General features: G+C 43.1%; 1 pseudogene; it reads left to right on the top strand.

Annotated features, from left to right (window-relative positions):
- LOC133763903 (protein N-terminal glutamine amidohydrolase-like) overlaps nucleotides 1-8,717 on the top strand; it is a 37,157-nt pseudogene extending 28,440 nt beyond the window's left edge.
- Nucleotides 8,718-22,726: the final 14,009 nt, after the last annotated feature.

Here is a 22,726-nt window from a genome sequence, read left to right as displayed (position 1 = left end):
GGCATTTTCAGTGAGATACTAGCAGAAAATTTCCCAGGTTTGGAGAAGGACAGAGGCATCTTAGTACAGGAAGCTTATAGAACCCCTAATAAACATGACCAAAAGAGATCCTCACCACGACATGTTGTAATCAAACTCACCACAGTGAAACACAAAGAAAAGATCCTAAAAGATGCAAGAGAGAAACGTCAGATTACTCTCAGAGGATCTCCAATTAGACTCACAGCAGACTTCTCATCAGAAACCCTACAAGCTAGAAGGGAATGGCGAGACATAGCCCAGGTACTAAGAGAGAACAACTGCCAGCCCAGAATACTATATCCTGCAAAGCTCTCATTTGTGAATGAAGGTGAAATTAAGACTTTTCATAGCAAACAGAAACTGAAAGAATTTGTTGCCACTCATCCTGCCCTGCAAAAGATGCTTAAAGATGTGTTACACACAGAAACACAGAAACATGGTCACCAATATGAAAGAAGGTAAAGGAAGGAAACCTCACAGCAAAAGATCACAGGAAGCTCAATTTATCTTTGACATAGAATTAAACTCTAATGCTCTGTTAAAGCAATGTGTTAAAGTAATCTATTGTGTTCTCTTGATGTCTGTTAAATTCTAATTGTTCAAAAACAGCTGAATTTTTATTAAGATCTATGGGTTATGTAAATATGTGCTTATTTTCAAAGATTTGAATAATCACCTTGTAACAAGATCAAATTTGGTCTATGAGTTTATAATTTTAAACATGGCGACTTAAAGCCTTTTGTCATCCACAGTTATATATGATTTGCTGCTCATAAAACTAAAGCGTTGTTGGTTCTGTGTGTAGCTGTCCTCCTATGGGTTCCTATGGACTTTCTCCAGCCACTTCCATTGTATTCAGTACTTTGGGATGGCTCTGTAAACAGATGAAGCCAATAATGTATTAACAGTACCAACTGAGAGAAAGTATGGTTAACTGAGGTTACTAAAAAAGCAATTCAAATCAATTGGCAATCTACAAAAAGAGTTAAAGATTTTAAAAGCTATTATTAAAAACGCTATATTGGTCTATTATGCTATGTTAAATGTGTGTACATATTGTATGTCCACATGGGGAAATTTTATTAAGAGTCTTATTTTAAATGGCTTATAGATAAGATTGTCCATAAATTTAAGCTGCTAAAATCAATCAAAGATACATTTTAATTTGAGTGACCTGAATCTATGTATCATATGTTTTAAACTTGTAGGTAGAAAGAAACTAAAAACATTTTATATGGTTGTGCTTAAGTTTGCTGGTTAAACAAACTACACCATGTTAGATATTTAAGAGGTATTTTCAAATACATGATTCTTAAAATTTATAGAAGGCATTGGACCTTCTGGTAAATGTTTTCTTAAGTTGTTATCTAATGGTTGAAACTGTTTGCTAAGTATTCATGTGATATTGCTATTGTCAGCAAGCGATCTAGGACTTGCTCCCTCATTTCTCTATTCTAAGCCCAACTTGTTCTTTCATTTCTCTATTCTCTTCAAGATAGGAAACTAAATCTATTATGAAGGAATCTGTAGGACGCACAATTTAATCTTTAGACCTTATAAAAGAGATGGCTAACATTTTTCTGTAATAGCATAGCCAAAATAAGAACTTAAATAATAATCTCATAGCTAGATTCACTTCGCCATCAGCAAAGTATACAGTAAGTAGAAAAAACCTCCCTTTCAGACCAAAGGGAAAGAAAGTTTTAAAGTGAGAATATAATTTTCCTCATGGGCATTGTCTACCTTGGAAAAACTACTACAGAACATGCCTGTGACTATAGACTTGTAGTTCAGGCCACTGAAGATTAGAGATGGGACACGGGCACTCCCTTGACTTGCATCCTCTGGTCTGCTTTAACACAAACCAGGAGGAAAAGAAAGCTAGGCATCAGAAGCAATGGGTGGCAGGCCTATTAATGGCTGATCTATACAGTGATCTGCCCTCAAGGAGACCCAACAGGCCAGTCCACTGCAGTGGCTTTCAATGAGGTAAGCCTGGGCTTCAGCAGAAGTCAGCTTGTGAAGAGCCCTGGCAGCTCTGCCAAGAGTTGGATCACTGGAAATGGACCTGCCCTGGAGTCGAAGGATGCCCAGGTCAGAGCCACAGATCTTATTGGCTCTAAGCTGAAAAGCCCTTCACTCAGCCCAACTTCCAAAGTGACCACTGCAGCTGAGGGTGAGGTCAAGTAGGGTCAGCAACATTGCAGGCAGAACTGTAAATTTCTTGTTAGAGTTGCCACCTGCCTTTACCTGGCCAGCTCTCCTCCCAGGCCAGCCAAGTAATGAAAGTCAACAGAGTGCCTTCCCCTAGGAGGTTCACACCTCCCTTAAGATATACCCCATGTGAAGAGATAGATAGGTCTGGGCCTCTTAGCTTACAAGGCCTAAAGCCCACCAGATTATTATCAAGCCCCTTCTATCAGGTTCTATTTGCCTCTCAATCAGAAAACTTAATTGTAGCTTAGACAGCACCTTTCTTAGCTCCTCTAAGAATGACTCTGTCCTTTGTTCTAGACCCCGTCTAGCGTACTTGGGCCTCATTCCTTTGTAATCATAACCTCTACTCTACCACCAATGGCTCTACTCCCAACATGTGTGTACTGATGGTCCTCTTCCCCACTTAATGCTGTATAATTGTTCAAACCTGGTTAATGCCACTCTTAGGATCATTGGTTACTATTCTCACTCTGTCTTTTATGACCTTGTCTAAATATGATCAGAGTCGGCAAACTTGGAAGGCTTCCATAGCCTTGGCAACTCATGACGACAGCCTAGGGTGGTTACTGGTGCCATAAACTAGAGTGTCAATTTGTTGGGTCAACAACAGGAGCCACTGTGCACTTGCTCCTGATGTGGGATCTCTGTCCTTAATGTGCTGTACATTTGGATTTGATGCTATAACTAGTACTCAAACAGTATGTTTCACTTTGTGTGTCTATGTGGGTGCAAACTGTTGAAACCTTTATACTAAATTGATCTTCTGTATATAAAGAGAATTGAAAATGAATCTTGATGCAAATGGAAGGGGAGAGGGAGCGGGAGAGGGGAGGGTTGCGGGTGGGAGGGAAATTATGGGAGGGGAAAGCCACTGTAATCCATAAGCTGTACACTGGAAATTTATATTCATTAAATAAAAGTTAAAAAAAAAATTAAAAGAAAAAAAAATAGAAAAAATCCAACTGAAAGCCAGTGGAATGGGGAGGGTAAGAGACAAGAAAGATGGAGAAAAGAGCACGGTAGGAGCGGTAGCAGGAGTCCCTGTGCACCTGCAGCAACGCTCCCCTCTGGAAGCCTCACCCGTGCCACCACGCAGGGCTTCTGTCAGCACAAGACTTCACAAGATCTCCACAGTCAATGCAGGCCCTGCACTTAGGCCATTTGCGCTGCTGAAATGGAATACCTGATGTGGGGTAATTTAGAAAGAACAGAAACTGTCTCCTCACAGTTCAGGGCTGGGAAGGCCACGCTCCAGGCACCAGCATCTGCTGAACCTTCTTGCCGTCTCCTCCCACGGTGGCAGAGCAGAGAGAAAAGCCAGCAAACCCAAACCCTCACGCCCTTTCATCAGGGCCCAAGCCCGTCATGTGGGAGGAGGCCTGTGGAGGCAGTCACCTGTCATCACTAGCCCAGCAGCCCTGAAGCTTCCACACCTGAATTTGGAGGAGCTCCCACCCCTCAAACCACCACATTCCTGAAAGCACAGAGCCGCGTGGACCCTATCATCCCATCTGGTTTCCAGACAGAACCTGAGCAATGTGGAAGGGGCTATGAAAGAAGCAATGTGTGCCGGAGGCAGACCCAGGGCCTGGGAAGCCCCCAGAGCAGGAGAGAAGAAACACAGGATTTATTCTTCCATTTGCATTTCCTTCCAGAAGTGCCAATGTGTTTTCTTCTCTTGGTCCCCAGTTTGCCACGGTTCCCAGCTCAATATGCTGGACTGGGTTACTGGTTGAGATGCTTTCCCTGAATGTTTCCAGCTGTTCTGCTCCCTGCCTTCTGCTTATGTGCACTTTCTCTCTCCCATGATCCTATTTCCAGCACCTGCTGTGAATACAACTCTGATTTGGCTTCCTCCTGTCCTGCCCAGCACAGCTCACCATGTTCCACGCCCACCCTTTCCTATCTACGCTTACTAGCCTCGGCAAGAAATGGTCCAATCAATATTTACTCAGCACTTATTACAGATGAGGCACTGTGCTAAACCACTTAAATACCTAATGTAATTTCTAAGGTTTATTAGATAGCTATTTGAAAGGCAGAGTTACAAAGAGAAGAGGGGGAGGGGAGGGGAGAGACGGGAAGGGGAGGGGGAGAGGGAGGGAAGGGAGAGAGGGAAATCTTTCATCTACTGGTTCACTCCCCAAATGGCTGCAACGGGTAGGGCTCGGCCAGGCTGAAGCCAGGAGCCAGAGTTTCTTCCAGATCTCCCATGTGGGTGCAGGGGCCCAAGCACTTGGGCCATCTGCTGCTGCCCTCCCAGGCAAATTATCAGGGAGCTGGATTGGAAGTGGAGCAGCCAGGTCTCTAACCAGTGCCCATACGGGATGCCAGCACCATAGGTGGAGGCTCAACCTACTATGCTGCAACACCAGCGCCTAAATACCTGATATAATTTGATTCTCAAAGCAAGTTTATGAAATAGGTTCAATTATTGTTCCCATTTAACAGATGAGAAAACTGATGTTCAGGAAACTTCTACAACTCTGGTTGTAGAGCTCACAGCCAGGATTTCACTCAGTACAATTTCATAGGTTATCTGCAGCACCAAGTGCTTTAACAACTACAAAGATCTATAAAAATCGAAGTTTCTGGGCAAGAATTTAGTGTAGCAGTTGATACTAATGGGGGGGGGGCACCATTTGGAAGGCAGAGTTACAAAGAGGATGAGAAAGAGAGAGACAGACAGACAGACAAACACCAAGCTTCCACCAGGTCTCCCAGGCGGGTAGCAGGGGCCCAGGGATTCGAGCCATCTTCTGCTGCTTTCCCAGGCACAACAGCAGCGAGCTGGATGAGAAGTGGAGCAGCCAGAATGTGAACTTTCACACATATGGTATATCAGCCCTGCAGGTGGTGATTTAACCCACTACCCCAGAGCACCAGCCCCTAATATGCTGGTTAAGATGCCTGTGCCCTATATTGGAGTACCCACGTTGGAGACCGAGCTCCACTCCTGACTCCAGCTTCCTGCTAGTGCAGACGCTGCGTGGCCGCAGTGATGGCGCACCATTTGGGTCCCTGCTACCCCTGTGTGAAGCCCAGAGTGAGATCTAGTTATGATGATAAATTTGCTTTAGCTTGCTTTAATAATGATATACGTGTACTCCAAACAGTTCATGTAAAATAAAATAGAAGTTTATTTACATGCTTAAAGTTTTGAAATCCATGCATATAAGTATCTGCAAAAAGCTCACAGAAAAATACATTTTATGAAAATACTGTGCATGAATTTCACATTTTTTGCAGCAAAGTAAACTTATGTTTTAATTCCATAGTCCAGCGACTTTTTGAGGACCCCATATATTTCAGTTTATGAATATATTCATACTACACTTACAGATGTTTAAGTCATTTCTAATGTTTTGTTATATGCATCCTAGTATTTAGCTCATGTGCCACACAATAGACTTTATTTAGGGTATATACCTGGATATAAGATTTCTGAGTTATAGGGTGTAGGCATATCCATTTCCATTTCTGGATTTATTTGGATTTCATCCTCTAAATGTTCAGAGTAATTTACACTGCCAAAAGTGCCCTGCACTCTTACCACCACTTGCATTACCAAGTTCAGAAGCAAATATGGCAAAGTCTAGAGAGTGGCCCATGGGTATATTGTGTTATTTTCTTCTCCATACATTTGAAATATTTCATAATTAAAATAAAATTGTTTTTACTATTGTCTGCTTTTATCAATGGCTTAGATGAAAACCTAGAATTCTTACTGACAATGCCGGAAGATAAAACAAAGTTAATAAGAATAAGATTTATGAAAGCTAGACAGCCAAATTAAATATAACCTTGCTACAAATTGACCAAAGCAACAAAATTAAAGAGAGGCAGATTACAGGTTAAAAATGAAGTATTACCTTCACACGCACAGGGTAGAAAGAGCTACCCTAGCGACAGCTTTGACATAAAGAAGTAAGGGGTGAAGTGAGGTAAGGATGGGTCTGGTTGACCTGAATCAGGATATGAGCCATCAATGTGATATTTGTTTGTAATAAAGAGGCTAATACCATCTGTACCAGTCAGGATTCTTTGGTTACAAACCACAGAAACTGATTTTGACTAACTTAAGCAGAAAAAAAAAATGGATTTACTGGAAAACCATCTCTACTTAAAAAGTTGTCAGTAGGTCTCAGAGCCAGGATGGGGAACAGACAAACACTTGAAGGAGTAGAATCTGGTAGTAGGAGTGGCAGGCTTCCGCTACCACTGTAAACAGAAGTAGGTCCAGGGCGAGAGAAACCTGCCTGATTCTCACTGGGATCAGAGCGAGCCAGGCCATAGGCAAAGCTCTCAGTGCCTGCCTTGCTCTTTAAAGGAATATGCACCATTCAAAATGCAGCATGTTTAGAAGAGACACTTGTGGGGGATCTGATTTTCATAGGGTCAGTCTGAAAGCCACTGCCAAGGGGGATGGTGGAAGAGACTTGCCTCTTGTTACCCCACAGAATAGGACTAAGGGCCAAGAGTTCAAGTTTCAAGAAGACAGAGTTGAGATCAAGATGACCAAGGATTTCCAATAAATAGATCTATTCCACAATATACTTTCCATGGTTTTTATCTTGTTGCACACTGCAACTACTCAAGGAAAGAGTAAATTCCCTTCTATGGGATAAAATGGAGGTAATTTTTGCACTAATAGGAAATAGATTGGATAACCCATAGAATCTTTAAATCCTTGAATCTTGATTTCTTTCCCACAAATAAGCTTTCCTGTATAGTCATTCTCTACCCTCTGCTTATCCTCTATTGGCTTAATTAGACAAGCTTTTTGAGTTGCTATATGGATATAAATATTATAGATGTAAAATCATCTATGACCATATCCTTTAAAATATTTAGTATCATCCCTCATAAGTAGATTATATTCATTTTTCCTGTTATAAGTATCATAATTACACCATATAAAATTTTGGGGAAATAAGACAAGAAAGGAGAACAAAGAGTATATATAATCTCAACACAAAACTGTGATCATTAGAAAGTTTTCTTCCAGGTTTTAAATGACTTACAATTTTTTTCCTATAGTTTCTTATGATGGGAAAGATAACACACTGTTAATGTGTTTAATAAACATAGGAAAGTATTAAAAAGAAGATAAAATATCATCTGGAACATCTTGGGGCCCATCCTTTGTGATATTGCTCTATGCATAAATATGCACATAGTGTGTATTTTAACATTTTATGTCAATGGCATTACCATAAATGGATGACTTGGGACTCCTCTATTACTCTGTGGTATATCATGGAACTCCTCTTATACCACTGAGTACATAAATATTGCCTTCTTTTTTAATGATACCATAGAATACTTAAATGAGTCTTTCATAATTTAACTGATATACTATTGATGAGCATTTTCAATATTTAGGTTGTATCTAAATTTTCACTCTTTGAGCAGTTAAACACCCATACATCTCCATCTTTGTGTACTTCTTCAGGCTGTGTTTTTCTCAAAGTAATTCTAAGAGAATACCAAACCAAAGCAGGCAACAGTAGTAAGCTGGATAAAAGAATTGTTCTGGGGCCAGAGTTGTGGTATAGTGAGTTAAGCCACTGCCCACAACACCAACATCCCATATGGGGCCCCTGTTTGTGTCCCATCAGCTCCACTTCCTAACCAGCTTCCTGCTAATGGCCTGGGAAAAGCAGAAGATGGCCCAAGTACTGTGTCCCTGCCACTTACATGGGAGACCTGGATGAAGATCCTGGCTCTTAGCTTTGGCCTCGCTCAGTTCACTTGGGGAGTGAACCAGCAGATGAAAGACCTCTCTCTGGCTCTTCCTCTCTCAAACTCTAATTTTCAGATAAATAAGTAAATCTTTAAAACAAAACAAAACAGACTTATCCCCTGGCCAGGCCAGAGCCCAAGCTTGCCCACCATGGAGGGAGGGACAGTTGTGCACCACCATTGCTAACTGCTACCTCCCAGCAGCACTCCATGAGATACCTGCATCTATAGCATCTGGTTCTGTGAAGAAAATATTTAGGAGCTCTGTGAACACATCAAGAACCATGACCATCTTCACATCTAATGAGACAAAGATGCTACCAATCTGGAAACAGGCAAGACCTGGGAATGGACCTATGACCTGGGATTACCATGCTGTTTTAGTTCATGTTTCAAAAGGGGGACGGAGCTTGACCTATGATCTCAATGCTGTCTTTCCCTTTCCCTGTCCCTTTGACAGTTCCATAGAAGATGCCTGTAAGTATGACAACATTTAGCCATAGTTCAGGGGGAAGTTTAGAGTGATCCATACAAATTCATTGCTTCTGACATGTGCGCACATGAAAAACTCCAGTGGGAACTGGAGAGAGCCGCCTCCGCCTGAACCCAGCATTGAGACTGGAGATTCCAATATGAACCTTAATGATTGCATCAGTGTGGACCCTAAGGTGGGATGGGGAGCTGTCTACGTGCTATCTGAATTTGCACATTGATTTGGAAATAAAAACTACTGACTTAACATCAGGACATGCAACTGTAGAAAAATTTAGGACATGGAGAAGCCATTCTTTCATTTAGGACATGAACAGTGCAGTATAGTTGGCCTGGAATTATGTTTTCTTTTTCAATTCAGTTGAGTGGAAACATGAATGAACATAAGTATAAATCAAGTAAAAACTTTTCAGATATGTCAAGTTGAAACTTGACTCAGTGTCTAATTGCTGAGATGTTCCAGCGGCTTATTTGTTAGATGTGTGTTGACTTATGCCAGTGATTGCTCCTATTGGGATAAAGGTGTGATCTTAGAGCCAGGTCCTCCTGCTGGTTCTGGATGTCTATAGTGTCCCTCTGGGAAGCTTCCTGAGGGGAGAGCTGTGGATCATTGCTCTGTTCTGCAAATCTCTGATACCCGGACAAGGTACCCATAAAATGTTTTCTTGTGACCATGATGTTGCCTGAAAAGGGATAATATTGTGAGCTGAATCAATACTAAGTATTAGTTTTGGGGACTATGATCTTGTTAAGAAGATTGCATTCCTCTCAGGCTCAAGTGTTATTTGGTCTGTTTATTTATGGTTTTGAATAAAATTGATTTAGAATTTTTTAAGAAAAGCCAGCTGGATAACTCCAGCTGTCAAAGTAACTAGGGTATATTAGAGTACTTCAAAATGTTCATGAAAAGTAGAATTAAAAAACTTATTTTGGTTCCATGTTTATTGAAGCACTATTCACAAAGCTGATGGAAACAACCTAAATGTCCATCCACTAATGAGTAGACAAAGAAAATGAGGTACATACACACAGTGGAATACTAGCCATTAGAAGGGATGAGATGCTGTCATTTGACAAAGCATGAATATAAATGGAGGTCATCATGTTAAGTGAAATGAGCCAACAGAAAGAGAAGTACCTCATGATCTCACTCATATGTGCAGTCAAAAAAACAAACAAAGATGATCTCATAGAAGTTAAGAGTATAATGGTGATTACCAGAGACTGTTGTGGGAAGGGGCTAGGAAAAATGGGGAAAGGTTGACTAACAGGCACTAAGGTGTAACTACACAGGGGTCAGAAGTTCTGTGATTCCATTGCGCAGTACAGTAACTATAACATTTTGTAGTATATTTTTCTATTTAAAAAAATCTAGAGATAGGATTTGAGATGTTTTCACCATAAAGAAACTTAAAGGTCCAGTCCAGTAATCTTTATCATGCAAATAAGTCCTGATTGCTCTGACTCTGTTCACGTAAATAAAGTAGAACTGCTTTTCATTTAAAAAAAAAAAGAAAGAAAGAAAGAAAGGTTAAATGGGGGTGTTGTGACACACAGGTTAATACTCATACATCCCGTATCTTGGGGTACCTGGGTATGAGTCTGTTCACGTGAATAAAGTAGAACTGCTTTTCATTAAAAAAAAGAAAGGTTAAATGGGGGTGTTGTGGCACACAGGTTAATACTCATACATCCCGTTCTTGGGGTACCTGGGTATGAGTCCTTCTCCACTTCCAATCTAACTTCCTCCTAATGTGCATGCTTGGAAGCAGCAAGTGATGTTCAAGTACTGGATCCCTACCACCCACAGGGAAGACCTAGACTGAGTTCCCAGCTCCTAGCTTCTGCCAGGCCTAAACTCGAATATTGCAGGCATTTGGGAAGTGAACTAGAAGATAAATACAAATAAAATACCTTTTACATCTTTTATTATTTGAAAAGCATATAAGTAAAACCTTACAAAGAATGTTCGAGAAGATAACTGTATTTCAGCCAGATGGACATTGTACAATAAGCATAAACATCACATGGTATACCACAAATATATACATTTTTTCAGTTGAAGCTTTTTTTAAGATTTATTCGTTTGAGAGGCAGAGCTATGGGTGGGGGGAAGGGAGGAAGGAGATGGAAAAGAGATATTTCATCCATTGGTTCACTCTCCAAATGGCCACGACGGCCAGGGCTGAGTCAGGCCGAAACCAGGAGTTTCTTCCAGGTCTCCCATGGGGGAACAGAGGGCCCAAGGACTTGGGCCATCTTCCACTGCTTTCCCAGGCCATTAGCAGGAAGCTTAATTGGAAGTAGAGCAGCCAGGACTCAAACCAGTGCCCATATGGGATGCTGGCACTACAGGTAGAGGCTTAACCTTCTATGCCACAGGGCTGGGCCCATGTTGAAACTTTTTTAAAATAAAAAGCTTTGAAATTCATGCATAGTTTTTAATGATACATATTTTCCATAAATTCTTGAAGACCACTTGTATTATAGGTTTGAGCAGAGAAACTGTCCCCTCACTGGCAGAATTTCTAGTCAACAAGTGGGTTCTACTGTACTCCTAAAAATGTTTCTGGCCTGCCTTTGACAGAAGGCTCCCAGAACTCCCCACTTGTTATCCAAAGTGCCAAAGTCCCCCTCTCCCAGCCCCAGCAACCAAGGCACTGCCTCTCCCCTCGCCCACTGCATCCTGTTTCTAGCCCTTCTCACCCCACCCAGAAGCTGTTAATGCCATGCTTGCTCTCTTCTTCAAAGTGAGGAAGAAGAAATCCACCTTCTACCCTTCAAACCAGCTTCTCTACATCCCAATTGCAGAGCAAGCTCACACCTTATAGTGCTAGCCCAGGTCAGCACATCTGCCTCCCAGGAATTCACAAGTCACAAGCAACCCCAGACTTGAAGAATTCTGGTTACAAGGCAGAGCTCACTGACACGGAGACTGGATGTTCAAATCAGCTCAGAAAGCAGAACATCAAGGCAGAGCCTGCTGCTGACCTCCTCAACCCTCACACTCATGCCACATTAAAAGCACCCCAATTCTATTCCGGATCACTGCATGTTCAGCTAACAGATCCTATTCTCCAGGCTCCCTGGAGGTGGCCGATGATCCAGAATCATTGGGGTGGGGTGGGGTGGAGCTATGCAGAAGGCGCTGTAAAGGGGTATACTCTACTGGTGTGGTTGCATGTTTGTTCCTTTCTCCTGTCTTGCCTAGAATAGGGGCTATAAGACATTCCTGTCATCACCTTGGATTGTGAGGGGACTTTGAATTGGAAAACATAAGAGTAAAACCAAGACAGGCACAGCCTGGATCTCTGTTGTCCATGGGGTCCCCAACCCTCAACTACTTTTAATGCTGCAGTTTTTTGTTGGAAAGAAATCAATCTTCATCATGCTTAAGTCAACTAGTTGAATTTTCTGCTATAGGCATCTAACACTAAACTTAAACAACCAAAAATGATTAAAAATCCTTTTTCAAAATTCCATGGGACACCACTGTGTGAAGACTGTTGTCTCTCAGGAAGCCCAACACTCCTTTCAACAGAGTGACAAAATACTCAGTGCAATGTTCATAAAACTGAGACATAAAAAAAAAAGAGACCAACTAAAGACCACATTCTAATTTCCCATCTATTCTCACTATATCTCACTAGATCTGTTGGGTGGGTTGGCAGGGAGAATGGTCCAGATCCTTTAAGTGTGTTTTTGTGCATGTTTTCACATCTTTCCTGCCTCTTTCTTATCAAAAGTTATTGAATTAGATAAATATGTGTTTGCTGAAATTTCAGTGTTTTTTAGAAATTGTTTAGTCATTAAATGAGTGTTTTTAATTCTCTGACAAGTACCTTCTGAATATCTGCCTTTACAGGAACTCATCAGCCTTCTCTTTCCAATATGTCACATTCCATGGGTCTGATTCCCAGGTGCTCACGCTGGAGGCCTCGCCACAGGATTACCTGGGAAAGGACCAAAACTCCCTCCCAGTCAAGTCGTCTAAAAGGTCACTGTGAGGCCAGCACTGTAGCTTAGCTGGTAAAGCCACTGCTTGCAATGCTGGCATCCTCGATGGATGCCAATTCAAGTTCCAGCTGCTCCACTTCTGATTCAGCTCTCTGCTATGGCCTGAGAAGGCAGTAGAAGATGGCCCAAGTCCTTGGGCCCCTGCACCCATGTGGGAGACCCAAAGAAGCTCCTGGCTTAGGATTGGCACAGCTCTGACCAGTGCAGCCATTTGGAGAGTGAACCAGGTAAACCAGTGGATGGATGAATTCTCCCTCTCTCTATTTCTCTGTGTCTGTAACTCTGCCTTTCAAATAAACAAATAAATCTTTCAAACAAAATAAAAGGTCACTGTGACAACACAAAAGACCATCTTACAAGCAGTTCCCACCATCAAATCTAAGAGGTTCATTTAAAAGCTTGGTCAGGACAGGAGTTGGGAGGGGTGGAGAGAGGAGGGGAGAAGGAAGCAAAAAACAAGAGGAGCATACTGGTGAAAGTCCTCGTGTGGGCTGCAGCAAGAGACTGGCCAGGAGACCTCACAGTGATCCTGTGGCTAGATGTTCCTGGGGGCCCGTGGCAACCAAACATGGCTCTCTAACTTGACCTTTGCCTACAATATTGAAAATAATGGTGCTAAAGACTACTTTTTCCTAAGAGTCCATTATATGTACATAGCGTTTTAGGTATCCTGTAAACATCATCTTTATTCTTCAGGACAAAACTAAAACTGAATTTACAGGTAAGGAAACCAAGTCAAGCCACAGCACACAAGCAGTTTCAAAGACTCCACTGTGTCCGGTCACACAATCAACCCCACGCTGGTGGGGAGGAGAGTAAGTCAGCTCCACATGAGAGATTGCACAATGCGTCTGGATGGGTACTTCTGTTACAGGAGAACAGAGACTTGGCACATGACTCTGCCACGCTTATCAAAGTAACACAATGTGAAAGCCAGCTCACCGGTCCCCAGTGAAGAGACTGTTCGAACATGAGAGGGACCGCCCAGTATTGAGGTGATCTACAAATAATTCACATAGCTAAAAACACAAACGACCAAGTCTTCCTGCTAGTCCCTGGGAGGGGAGAATGCTAGTATATACAGATAAGGGCATATTTTTTGCTACTATTAATAAAAGTCAGTTTAATTCTTTATAGGGAGGAGAATATTAAAACTTCCAAGGCTTAAATACCTGACCAGCTGCCTTGCCTTGGGTTACCTTCCACAATCAAACATCTTGCTTTAACTTCCTGTTGCAGTGTACTCAATGGTACCAAGAAACTGCAAGCTTCTTGAACATATTGACTGAACATGCTACAAAGTTCTGCTGTGAGGATCAAATGAGGATGCTAGGCCCAGCTTAAGCACTCAATACCAAAACCATGAGCTATTTTGATAAGAAGCTACCTTTCCTACATGCAGCTGTAACCAGCACAACTTGCTGAATCCACCTTAGCACCAACTGCAGTGTTCACACCTGCTCCCCTCTGTGCCCAAGAGGGACTAAGAGGCCAGAGGTGCAGTCCAGAAGGTGAGGGTCGGGGGTAGCTTCCAGAGAACGATGCCATCCGTTACAGCTCTGGGAATCCCTAGGTTCTCCCTGACCTGTGATAACTCAGAGAGCACCTAAAGGGTCATCTGTAGGAGTGAAATTGACACTTTGAGATGCCATGACTTTGAACAGCCCTTGTCTCAACTGTTAAAGAGCAATTTGTTTTCATACTATTTGTTGAGCTCTTTACTTAGTATGTATATAAAGTTAATTGAAAGTAGCTCTTAGTAAAAAATAAGAATGGGAATAGGAGAGGAAGAGGAAGATGGGTGAGAGTGTGGTGGAAGGATGCATACAGTGGGAAGAATCACCATGTTACTAAAGTTGTATTCATGAAATGCATGAAGTTTACATTCCTTAAATAAAAGGTTTCTGGGTGGGGGAGAGCTCTAGGTATCAAAGTCAAACAAAAAAATGCCCAGAAATCACCAGCTCTCCAGAGATAAGGAAAGCTTGTTTCTCATACGCTTTAGACAAATTTTAATAAACGTTGCTAGTTCCCTAGCCAAGAAAAATGTTGAAGAGAGGAGAGGCCATTATGATGAAGGATGAACAAAATGCAAACATTTCTTTGTGTTGGTCACATGTTAAGGGGAATACCCACTCTAACAGTCAGACCATCAACACCCTGGTAGGGCAGTTGCTTAGGCTAGCATAAGACATCCACATTCCAACTGGCAGTGCCTGGGTCCGATTCCCGGCTCCCTGTCCTGATTCCAGCTTGCTGCCAGTGCAGACCCAGGAGACAGTGATGATGGCTCAAGCAATTGGATCCCTGCCACACACATGGAAGACCTGGATTGTGTGGTTCCCAGCTTCAGCTGTGTCCCTGCCCAGTCACTGAATGTATCTGAGGAATGAACCAGCAGATGAAATCTCTCTCTCTCTCTCTCTCTCTCTCTCTCTGCGTGTGTGTGTGTGTGTGTGCGCACTCAATAAAAGTAGGAAAGGGTGCTATAGGTGCCCAGGTGACCATGTTCCTCAACTTCATTCATTCTCAAATAATTATTCAGTATCAGCATACTTTTAAGTACCTTATTTTCAGGAAATCTTTGTTAAATGTGTAAATAAATATCTGATCTTTGGGGAGTCTGTATATTTTGGTTTAGCCCTGGTGACTATAAATTCTGGGCAATCTGTTCCTTCATTCAGGATACTTGGTAAATACTTGCTGCCGAGATGACAAAGCCTTGCTCAAGCAGCGTCCATTCTACCCTGTGCTGGTGACTACACAGCTGCTTCCCCGACACTCCTTTGGGTGGATTTCACCTGCAGAGCCTGGAAGGGGCCCATGCTTCTTCACTCTGCCTTCCCATCCCTGCCTACCCCACACTTGGCCCAGGCCGCATCCCTAAATCATTCCCCTCTCTGGTCTCTTTGTCATAGGTGCCTGCCTCACCCCTACTCCCAACTCACAGTCTTCTCCCCACCTCTCCTCCAGGGAGAGATATGCTGCGTTCTTCCCTGGAAGGGAGGCATCCCACAGAGCCGACACAAGTTGGCTGCCCTTTCTAAGAGCACTGAACATCTTGAAGATATTTGTAATTTGACTCACAACTGGAGGACATAATTCATTGCTTGCTGAATCAAAGTCCACCAGCTGCCAGGGGATTCCAGAGACCATCGGTGCAATACTTAAAAGTAAAAACCAAGTGGAATAGTTTAATTTTCATCCTACCCTCCTACAAAGGGACATATACACTCACAACCAAGACATGGGCTCTTGCTCTTGGACAGAATAAGCCACCACACCCCTTGATTTCCAAGGGGAGATGGCTCAGCTCATATTTGAGACATATAGACTCTATGGATGCAAATCAGGCAGGCTGCAAAGTTAGCAGTATAACATTGTCAGCTATAAGGGGCTTAAGGGATAGAGGGAATCCCAGCCAAGGAGAGGGATGCACTCTCGCTCCCTTATGCAATTAATCATTTATATGTGCAAGTAGATGACCTCTGGGAAGATTAGGTGAGTCTCTGCAGCTTGCCCAGACTCTGCTTTCCACCTGGGCCATGGTATCAGACAGTTCAACCAGTCCCCCTCCCATGGAGGGGAGAACAGGAAAAACACAGATTGTAATTGACAGGAGAGACCGTGAGGACCCAAAGCATCCTCCCTGCGCATTCAGGGCTGGCAGGCACCATCAGCACAGATGCTCTGGCCCTGACTGTCCCCGTGGTTCTACACACAGACACTGAGTGAAAGCAGATACCCAACCATATTCAAGGGACGGCTTTCAAAACCTGATTAAGTTCAATAATAAAAAGCATTGCCATGTATTCAGGTCTAACTGTGTGTTCCACGCCTTGCTAAATTCTCTGGACACAATGTAAGTGAATCGACATGACAGCTTTTTGAGAAAGGGACTTTGCTTATCTCATTTTTCACAGATGAGAAAATTGAGGCCCAGAGAGACTCAGTGATTTGCCCAAAGTTAAGTGATTGTTGAGTGACAGACATGGGATTTGAACTCAGTTCAGTCTGAGTTAGAAGCCGTTAGATGGAAACACCAGACTGCTGCTTCTGCCTTGAAGCCGAAGGAAGTCTCATGAGAGATAGTCTTTTCTGAACTAAGGATAAAACAAGTTTTCATTCCCTCGAACAAACTGTAGATGTCTCTGCTTCAGTGACGAGGACTGTGGAAACAAGTAGGACACAGATTTGTGACCCAACTATAGGAGCAACCAATATATTCCTGCAACATGTTCTGGGTTTTCTTTCTCTTCCCATTCTCAACTTCTTATCTTCCCACACCTTCCTAATCCTGTGTGTGTGTGTGTTTATTTTGGTGTGTGTATTCTGGAATCCACTGAAAATATTTTATAGAATTATATGGGGAAAGTACAGAAAAAAGAGATGAGTAGATGATTAAATTGATGGACAGATGAACATGCAGAGATAGATGGATGAAGAAATCGGCACACAAATGATCAGACAGATGGATGGACAAATAAATGGATAATGAAGTGAAGAGATACATGGGCAGACAGATCAACAGATGGGCAGAGTGTGCCCGATTCATGTAGAACCTGACTCTGACAATCCCCCACACCGGCCACCTGAACCCTCTGAGAATTAGAGCTGATCACAAGGTAACCCACCCCCTCTCTACATGAGGGCCTGGGCGGTCCTAGGAAGTCAGATCACCTTGCCCCTGTCACTAGGATTGGCTATCTCATGCCTGCTCAACGAGGAGGAGCCAGGTATGGCCAAATACAGACCCAGAACCACCACTCACGTCCACTGCTCCATCAGGCCTTGCTCTGCTGCCCTGCACTGCGAGGAGTCCCTATCCTCTCCACGTAACCAGTGCTACTGTACTGGTTTTCATCTTTCAGGCATGGACTTTTACGTCCCTCTCATCCCACCACTACCCCCAGCCAGGTGATAAGTACCCTGAGGGCAAGAAGAAACCACTCCCCTCTGTTTGAGGAGCACTTACTTCAGCGCACTATGATGATCTGATGGGAGAGGGTCCCACTGAGCCATCACAGAAGTGTCAGTCACCTGCTTCTGCACTTCGGGAGTTTCTATTTTATTTATTAATTTATTTTCTATTTTTTTGACAGGCAGAGTGGACAAGTGAGAGAGAGAGAAAGGTCTTCCTTTTCCGTTGGTTCACCCTCCAATGGCCGCTAGGGCTGGTGCGCTGCGGCCGGTGCACCACGCTGATCTGAAGCCAGGAGCCAGGTGCTTCCTCCTGGTCTCCCATGCAGGTGCAGGGCCCAAGCACTTGGGCCATCCTCCACTGCACTCCCAGGCCACAGCAGAGAGCTGGACTGGAAGAGGGGCAACCGGGGCAGAATCAAGTGCCCCAACTGGGACTAGAACCCGCTGTGCTGGTGCTGCAGGTGGAGGATTAGCCTATTGAGCCGTGGCGCCGGCCTTTTTTTAAATTTTATTTATTTTATTTTTATTTTTGTTTTTTGCAATTCAGGAGTTTCTTTAGCCTCTTGGAGATCCTGTCAGAGAATGTGTGCAATCCTCAATGACATCATCCTCGAACGGCAACGACTGAAAATGTCTTAGCCCCATCAGAAAGGCTACTTATTGAGTGTTTACTAAGCATATAATAACAGCTAATAATCAGAGAGTTCCTACTACTGATCTAAGTGATTTAAACTCAACCTACATCAAAACACCAACATGTAAGTTATACTGTTATCCACATATCACAAATGAGAGGATGTATGCTAAACAAGGTCAAAAAACTCAGTCAAGGTCACGCTTCAGCAGAAGCCAGAGCCTGAGCTGCAATCTCCATCAGGCTCTCAGCCTGTGGTTTCCACCTCCAAGCTATGGGGCCATTTCCAGGTGGTTCCAGTAGTGTAGCCCTCTTGACTCTGTGGAAAGTGGTTGGAGTTTTGTGGGGGTCTTCTGCCCGATTCTGACCACATAATTCCTCCTTCTAATCAGATAAGCACAGCTGGGTTTCAGCACGGAGCAATGGCTGGCTCATGCCTCTCCATCCCATTAATGACCTGCCTATCTCTGCGTAACTTCCAAAACCAAGTGAAGAAGGGCACCTGAGTGGAAAGTCACAGCATGGGTTCAACCAGCTACTCAATGGCTTCGTGATTTAGCCCCCATCACTTAACGTTGGCAAGCCTCAATTTCCCCATGTGCAAACAACAACAGTAATATCTGCCTGGGATGCTACCCAAGGCTATTGTGAGAATCAGAGCCCAAGGGTGGAAGACGACTCACACAGCGAAAGGTGCTCCAGTTGGCTCTGCCGAAGCCATTGGCAGCATTCCTGCATTAAGGCTCCCTCGGCTAATGCGATCTAATGAGGTGATTCAAACAGGCTTCCCAAAGGTATTACAGATCATTGCTAGGAAATGCTAAGTGGTATCTGAGAGTTCAACCAGCCCTAAAGGTTATGTTTGAGGCTTGTGAGTAAACCTCAGTTATTTCACTTTGGGCTCCTGTCCACTTGGCTGTGAGGCTAGAAATGCTTCAGGCTTTCTCTGTTCAGACTTGGTTTGACCACAGTCATATTAAATCTTAAATCATCCAGTGGTGATGGCAAAGAACAAGCTATGTCAGGCCTTAGCTATGCTGCCTTTTGTTACTATTCATAACAATTTCCTAAGTATTTAGAAAGCTCCAACATCAAGCCTCAGGCTTAAAAGAAATGATATCAAGCCCAAAGGAACTTGGTGCTAATTTCACTGGAAATTCAAAGTAGGTCCCAGACAGCAGGGTTGTGTTACTTCATCCTCTTGGTAACCAAAGGGCTCCAGGACCAACGCAGGCCTCTGCTTGCAGGAAGGAGGCTGTTGTTTTCCAGGGCTGAGACCCAGCCCCTTTGCCTTCCTGTACCATTCCTGGCCCCTTCTCATCTCTTCAGGGCCTTTCTCCTCTTGCAGCTGACAGCAATGCCTCTACTTCCCCTCCAGCAGCACTTTAACTGAGGCATCAAAGTGAGCACCGCCAGCAGAGAGACACAAATGGACATCCTGAGCCTTCTCTGGGCATACGCGAAGAGGCACACACTGTCACCTATGCTGTGCTATAATCCCACACAAAGGCTTCACTGGGATCTAACTATGAGGCTAGAGCATCGGACATTCTAAATGACAGTTGGCTGGGACTCTTTAAACAAGTCATGGGTTCCAAGGTGGTGTATAGGGAGTGATGTAATATGCTAGACTAGGGATAAACAGTGAAAGAAAGGGGTAAGAACTACACTGGAAATCCTATAGGAAGAGGAGAAACGCTGTGGACCTGCTTGGAGATGGAGGGGAGACTGGACTGCAGCAACCATGGTGATATAACCCATGGTGAAAGAGAGCATGGCATGAGTCCAGACTGGAGCCCTGGGAGCTAGAAGTCGCTAGTGGTAGCCCGTGGACCCAATGGAAGTAGAAGGGGCACATTTGTCTCGCGCCCACCAACTTCCTACAACAGTGCCTGCTGCCTGGCTGAGAAAGGGTGGGTGCCATTATGGGTCCAAGTGGCAGACACACAAGCCTTCATGCCCATGTGCGTGCACACACACAGCAACTGGCTGAGACAACATGCCACCTTCACAGCAGTATTGGTGGCAGTGGCAGAGCAACATTCGGCCAGTGGCTCTTATGTACCCATATGATCCAGTGATTCCAGTAGAGGGAACAATCTGCAGTGAAAACTGACTTTGAGCCTAGCTGAGAGGTGGCTGGACAACCATGTAGAATGGTGAGGTACCTGTAGCCTCCCAGGAGCAAGACAGTGAGGTAAAGCTGTCTCAGGGAACATTTGCCTCTCTGTTGACTAGGCAGGCTAGCAGGGCAAACAGAAGCCTCTGCACCCAGCAACTGTGGGAGCCTCATATGCTGAGACTGTGGGGATTCAGTGGTTACATGAGGAGGTGCTAGAAGGAACAGGGTCTTGGGGCAATCACCAGGAGTGGCTCCACATGCTCACTGGGCTCACAATGAAGACTGTGCAGATCACTTGTGCAGTTCATACAGTGCCACAGAACCTACTGGGGACTACACTCAGGCACTGAGATCTACCATGCTCAACTTGGATATAACCCTGGATACTCACCCCACCCTGGAGCACTGAATAGAGCTCCCTGCCCTCACCTAGCACACACCTCTTGGTATTCAATGAAAGTGCAGACATTCCACTAAGCCACAGACGCATAGCTCAAAGACAAAAACCATCAGAGGAAAAAAAATAATCAACTCCACAAATGCCTAAAAACAGCAGAAAGTCAAGAAACAAGAATAAGGAAGATCATGACCCAAACCAGAAGAAACAAAACATTTCAATATTATGTGAAGATGAAGAGATTGAGGAAATGCCGGAGATGGAATTCAAATAATCATAATACTATGCAAACGCAATCAGAAGCAAATCCACAAACTAAAGAAAACCATACATGACATAAATGAAAATTTTTCACATGCAATTGAGATTTTTGGGAATTAAGTATTCAATAGAAAATTTAAAAATATGGTGGAAACCCTTAACAGTAGTCTTGGTGAGGCAAAAGAATATCTGAGTTAGAAGACAAATCTTTGGAAATGTTACAGTCAAAAAATAAAAAAGGAAGAATAAGAAGAGGGCTGGCACCATAGTGCAGTAGGTTAATCCTTCACCTGCAGTGCCAGCATCCCATATGGGTGTCAGTTCAAGTCCCAGCTGCTCCTCTTCCAATCCAGCTCTCTGCTATGGCCTTGAAAGCAGTAGATGGCCCCAAGCGCTTGGGCCCCTGCACCCACATAGACCTGGAAGAAGCTCTGGGCTCCTAGCTCCAGATCGGCACAGCTCTGGCCATTGCAGCCATCTAGGGAGTGAACCGGCAGATGGAAGACCTCGACCTTCCCTTTCTTTCTCTCTCTCTCTCTCTCTCTCTCCGCCCCCCCCCCATGTGTGTGTAACTCTGACTTTTGAATAAATAAATAAATCTTTTAAAAAAAGATAAAGACTGGTTGAATGGATTAAAAAACAAAACCCATCTATTTGCTGCCTACAATAAACATACCTCAAAGATACACACAGAGTGAAAGTGAAAGGATGGAAAAAGATATTCCATGCTAATGAAAAGGAAAAAAAAGGTGCATGTTGCCCTCCTACTATCAGACAAAATAATCTTTAACATAAAAACTGTTCAAAGAGATGAAGAAGGGCACTATGTAATGATTAAGGAATCAATTCAACAGGAAGAGGTGACTACAATAAATGTATATGTACCCAATTACAGGGCAGCTGACTATTTAAAAGAAGTGTTAAGGGATCTAAAGGGAGACAAGGACCCCAATACAATAGTAATGTGGGACTTCAACACCCCACTTTCACTTTCATCAATGGACAGATCAACTAGACAGAAAATCAACAAAGAAGCAACAGAGCTAATTGACACTATGGAGCAAGTGGACCTAACTGAAATCTACAGAACTTTCCACCCCACAGTTGTAGAATACACATTCTTCTCATCAGTGCATGGAACTTTCTCTAGGATAGACTATATGCTAGGCCAAAAAGCAAGTCTTGGCAAATTCAAAAAAATCAAAATCATACCATGCATCTTCTCTGACCACAATGGAATGAAGCTGGAAAGCAACAACTCAAGAATCTCTAGATTATATGCAAACACATAGACACTCAACAACATGCTCCTGAATGAACAATGGGTCATAGAAGAAATCAAATGAGAAATCAAAAAATTTCTGGAAACAAATGAAGATGGTAAATTATATTAAAACTTATGGACTACAGAAAAAGCAGTATTAAGAGGGAAGTTTATATCAATCAGTGCCTACATGAAGAAATTGGAAAGGTATCAATTAAATGAGCTATCTATGCATCTCAAGGAGCTAGAAAAAACAAACCAAACTGAAAATTAGTAAGAGCAAAGAAATAATTAAAATTATAGAAGAAATAGAAAAAAATGAAGCAAAAAAATACAAAAGATCAGTGAAATGATGAGCTGGTTTTTGAAAAAAATAAACAAAATTGATACACCATTGGCCAAATTAACCAAAAAGGAGAGAGAAGACCTAAAATCAATAAAATTAGAGATGAAAATGGAAATATAACAGACACCACAGAAATAAAAGGAATCATCAGGAATTACAAATTGAGCTGTATGGCAATAAATTGGAAAACCTAGAGAAATGGATAGATTTCTAGACACATACAATCTACCAAAATTGAGCCATGAAGACACAGAAAACCTAAATAGAACAATAACCAGACAGAAACT

Source organism: Lepus europaeus, chromosome 7 (assembly GCF_033115175.1).
Source record: "Lepus europaeus isolate LE1 chromosome 7, mLepTim1.pri, whole genome shotgun sequence".
Taxonomy (NCBI): domain Eukaryota; kingdom Metazoa; phylum Chordata; class Mammalia; order Lagomorpha; family Leporidae; genus Lepus; species Lepus europaeus.
Note: the sequence above shows the minus strand (reverse complement) of the source record. Positions and strands in the feature narration are given on the sequence as shown.